At 51.4% G+C, this 5000-nt stretch overlaps 1 non-coding gene across 1 annotated transcript in view; it reads right to left on the bottom strand.

The window, feature by feature from the left end:
- Window positions 1-560, bottom strand: part of LOC124574458 — a 1910-nt gene extending 1350 nt beyond the window's left edge. The window contains exon 1 of the ribosomal RNA XR_006972282.1: window positions 1-560. This exon is cut by the window's left edge and continues 1350 nt beyond it. This is a non-coding gene — a ribosomal RNA (small subunit ribosomal RNA).
- Window positions 561-5000: the final 4440 nt, after the last annotated feature.

Here is a 5000-nt window from a genome sequence, read left to right as displayed (position 1 = left end):
ATACTCGTTAAAGGATTTAAAGTGTACTCATTCCGATTACGGGGCCTCGGATGAGTCCCGTATCGTTATTTTTCGTCACTACCTCCCCGTGCCGGGAGTGGGTAATTTGCGCGCCTGCTGCCTTCCTTGGATGTGGTAGCCGTTTCTCAGGCTCCCTCTCCGGAATCGAACCCTGATTCCCCGTTACCCGTTACAACCATGGTAGGCGCAGAACCTACCATCGACAGTTGATAAGGCAGACATTTGAAAGATGCGTCGCCGGTACGAGGACCGTGCGATCAGCCCAAAGTTATTCAGAGTCACCAAGGCAAACGGACCGGACGAGCCGACCGATTGGTTTTGATCTAATAAAAGCGTCCCTTCCATCTCTGGTCGGGACTCTGTTTGCATGTATTAGCTCTAGAATTACCACAGTTATCCAAGTAACGTGGGTACGATCTAAGGAACCATAACTGATTTAATGAGCCATTCGCGGTTTCACCTTAATGCGGCTTGTACTGAGACATGCATGGCTTAATCTTTGAGACAAGCATATGACTACTGGCAGGATCAACCAGGGAGCTGCGTCAACTAGAGCTGAGCAGCCGGCCGCCCGGGAGTGTGTCCCGGGGGCCCGCGCGAACACGCAAGCGTCCGCTCAATTATTCTGCAAACAGGAGGAGGCTGAGCTCCCCTGCACAATACACCTCGAAACCCTCTCAGGTCCCGGCGGCGCGCAGCGCCGTCCTAAGTACTTGGTCGGGTTCGAGAGAGGCGCAATCGCCCGGAGTTTGGCGAGTAGACGCTTTAGGTGCGACCACCCGTGCTCCCAACTGAGCTTGCCGCTGCCGACAGAGGCCCGGGAGCGTGCTGTCGTGGCATTGCCGGCGGGAGACAACACGCGCCACCTACGGTGACCGGCAGCTCCAACGCCAGCGCCACAGAAGGACAAAAGCCCCACTTGGGTGCCGAAGCGAACTCTCCCAGCACAGCGCACGCGCCAACACGTCCGCACAGCTGCGATACAAACCACCTGCGAGAACCGCAGAGGCGACCGAGCAGCAGACGGCGTCGCGGCGCCGAGCGCCGGGCGGCGGCGCATCCTCAGCGCACACAGTCCTCAATCGGACCAGCACACTGCAGATGTCCACCGCGCTTCGCACCGGGCCCGCGAGGACCTACTTTGGCCGCACGGCGCCGCGTGCAGGGTGCGCCGGCGCGCAGCTGCGCCGCCTGCCGCCTCCGTCGGCCGGCGCGCCTGCCACTGGCCGCCCCCACCAGCCGGCTGTAGCGCGTGCGCCCACGCACCGCGCGGCCAGCACGCCGGGAGGCCCCCCCTCACCGGCCGGGGACGGTCCCACCCAGCCACCGCCGCGTATCGCTTCACACCCAGATGCCATTCACGTTCGTGGGCATGGTGGGTATCGCTGGAACAACCGGTTGGTAGCTCAACCGATCGTCGCCATCACTGATTCACCTCTAGCGAGAACAACCGCACCACAACGGTTTACCAGTTGTTCATTTGCATAACGTCACCAGCAAACGTAGGCGTCCATCGCCATTTGCAAATTCAACGATTGTTGCATGCCTGTGTCAGGTGTCACGACACACTATGTCTGCCCACATACACGCAACAACATGTGCACGCTTCGCGAACACGTGGAAGGTGGCCCCCGTACGTATGCGATGTCCATTGCGCGAACGACTGTCAACCGGCCTCTGTCGCATGTCGCAGATGTGGAACGCAGTGCACCATGCTATCACGGTGTGTGAGAAGAGACGACTACGTCTGACAACACGCGCCACTACATCAACAGACGGCTCATGCTGATCGCCATCCAGGGCATACCACACTGCAATCCAGCTCTTATAGGGAGACGACACGTAGCTGAGTGCACAACATTTGGACCGCATGGTTCGCCGTTGTTGGCGCAGTCGTTGTACGGTCACATGTACCACGATGTATCATTCAGTACATGAGGACCAATGTGCAGTACAGTGTGTGATTTGGACGTACAACATCAGCGGACAGTTGACACAGGCCGTACCACAGCGTAGGCTAAGTGCTTCGCACATGCGAATGCCAATGAACAACTGCAAATGCCAATGAACAACTGCAAAGGGCATTGAGCATGTACGTCCTGCTGCCATCCACATTACAGTGTATAGCTGCAAGGTGTTTAACATGAAGCGATACACTGGGGACCGGGCAGTGCGAGTAGCAAACTATATTGCGGGGGTTGCAGTTAGGCAACACTACACTAATTTAACGCGTCGTATGACAATTACAGAGCAGGTTAAGGCCCAACGTGTGTTGGGTTAAGGCCCAACGTGTGTTGGGTTAAGGCCCAACGTGTGTTGGGTTAAGGCCCAACGTGTGTTGGGTTAAGGCCCAACGTGTGTTGGGTTAAGGCCCAACGTGTGTTGGGTTAAGGCCCAACGTGTGTTGGGTTAAGGCCCAACGTGTGTTGGGTTAAGGCCCAACGTGTGTTGGGTTAAGGCCCAACGTGTGTTGGGTTAAGGCCCAACGTGTGTTGGGTTAAGGCCCAACGTGTGTTGGGTTAAGGCCCAACGTGTGTTGGGTTACGTTAAGGGGCAATGTGGGTTACGTTAAGGGGCAATGTGGGTTACGTTAAGGGGCAATGTGGGTTACGTTACGGCGCAATATAGGTTACGTTACGGCGCAATATAGGTTACGTTAAGGCGCAATATCGGTTACGTTAAGGCGCAATACAGGTTACGTTAAGGCGCAATACAGGTTACGTTAAGGCGCAATACAGGTTACGTTAAGGCGCAATACAGGTTACGTTAAGGCGCAATACAGGTTACGTTAAGGCGCAATACAGGTTACGTTAAGGCGCAATGCAGGTTACGTTAAGGCGCAATGCAGGTTACGTTAAGGCGCAATACAGGTTACGTTAAGGCGCAATACAGGTTACGTTAAGGCGCAATACAGGTTACGTTAAGGCGCAATACAGGTTACGTTAAGGCGCAATACAGGTTACGTTAAGGCGCAATACAGGTTACGTTAAGGCGCAATACAGGTTACGTTAAGGCGCAATACAGGTTACGTTAAGGCGCAATACAGGTTACGTTAAGGCGCAATACAGGTTACGTTAAGGCGCAATACAGGTTACGTTAAGGCGCAATACAGGTTACGTTAAGGCGCAATACAGGTTACGTTAAGGCGCAATACAGGTTACGTTAAGGCGCAATACAGGTTACGTTAAGGCGCAATACAGGTTACGTTAAGGCGCAATACAGGTTACGTTAAGGCGCAATACAGGTTACGTTAAGGCGCAATACAGGTTACGTTAAGGCGCAATACAGGTTAGGTTAAGGCGCAATACAGGTTAGGTTAAGGCGCAATACAGGTTAGGTTAAGGTACGACATAGGTTAGGTTAAGGTACGACATAGGTTAGGTTAAGGTACGACATAGGTTAGGTTAAGGTACGACATAGGTTAGGTTAAGGTACGACATAGGTTAGGTTAAGGTACGACATAGGTTAGGTTAAGGTACGACATAGGTTAGGTTAAGGTACGACATAGGTTAGGTTAAGGTACGACATAGGTTAGGTTAAGGTACGACATAGGTTAGGTTAAGGTACGACATAGGTTAGGTTAAGGTACGACATAGGTTAGGTTAAGGTACGACATAGGTTAGGTTAAGGTACGACATAGGTTAGGTTAAGGTACGACATAGGTTAGGTTAAGGTACGACATAGGTTAGGTTAAGGTACGACATAGGTTAGGTTAAGGTACGACATAGGTTAGGTTAAGGTACGACATAGGTTAGGTTAAGGTACGACATAGGTTAGGTTAAGGTACGACATAGGTTAGGTTAAGGTACGACATAGGTTAGGTTAAGGTACGACATAGGTTAGGTTAAGGTACGACATAGGTTAGGTTAAGGTACGACATAGGTTAGGTTAAGGTACGACATAGGTTAGGTTAAGGTACGACATAGGTTAGGTTAAGGTACGACATAGGTTAGGTTAAGGTACGACATAGGTTAGGTTAAGGTACGACATAGGTTAGGTTAAGGTACGACATAGGTTAGGTTAAGGTACGACATAGGTTAGGTTAAGGTACGACATAGGTTAGGTTAAGGTACGACATAGGTTAGGTTAAGGTACGACATAGGTTAGGTTAAGGTACGACATAGGTTAGGTTAAGGTACGACATAGGTTAGGTTAAGGTACGACATAGGTTAGGTTACGGTACGACATAGGTTAGGTTACGGTACGACATAGGTTAGGTTACGGTACGACATAGGTTAGGTTACGGTACGACATAGGTTAGGTTACGGTACGACATAGGTTAGGTTACGGTACGACATAGGTTAGGTTACGGTACGACATAGGTTAGGTTACGGTACGACATAGGTTAGGTTACGGTACGATATAGGTTAGGTTACGGTACGATATAGGTTAGGTTAAGGTACACATTGTTGTAAGGAAAGGTTTAATGGGGGGCGGGGCGGGGCGGCCGGTTTGTTGATTGTGATTATAGTAAGTGGATGCCTGCGGCATCATCTGATTTGCCACGTCAGGATGCACCTTTGGCTCATGACAGGCGGCGCTCTCATTCCATGCTTGTGGCAGACCTGTGTCTTTCATTCCTGCCATTGTTTGTGTGCTGTGAGAGGAGGCAGTATTGTGATGTTGGGTGCACCCCTGTGTAGGACATGTGTGGGTGTTGGTGGCTTGGCTGAGCAATGGTGGTTGTCGGGTGGGTGGGATATTCTGTTTTCTGAGTGGACCTCCCAGTCTGGTTATGACAGTGTGGATTGTCTAATGTGGCGGAGAGGATGCACTGGGTGTTGTTCCATGCTGGTGCTTACATATTGTCTGTGTGCGTGTTACAGGCAGAGAGTAGTGCGTGATAAGGGTGTGTGGCTGACGTGTGGTTGTGATTGTGAGCAGAGTCTTTCAGCATGTATACGGACAGTTGTATACATTATCTGTATTCTGATGGCTCTATCTATTACTAATCAGCGCCGTGTATACGTTTAATCCGG

The sequence above is a fragment of the Schistocerca americana genome, unplaced genomic scaffold (genome assembly GCF_021461395.2).
Source record: "Schistocerca americana isolate TAMUIC-IGC-003095 unplaced genomic scaffold, iqSchAmer2.1 HiC_scaffold_215, whole genome shotgun sequence".
Lineage (NCBI taxonomy): Eukaryota > Metazoa > Arthropoda > Insecta > Orthoptera > Acrididae > Schistocerca > Schistocerca americana.
Note: the sequence above shows the minus strand (reverse complement) of the source record. Positions and strands in the feature narration are given on the sequence as shown.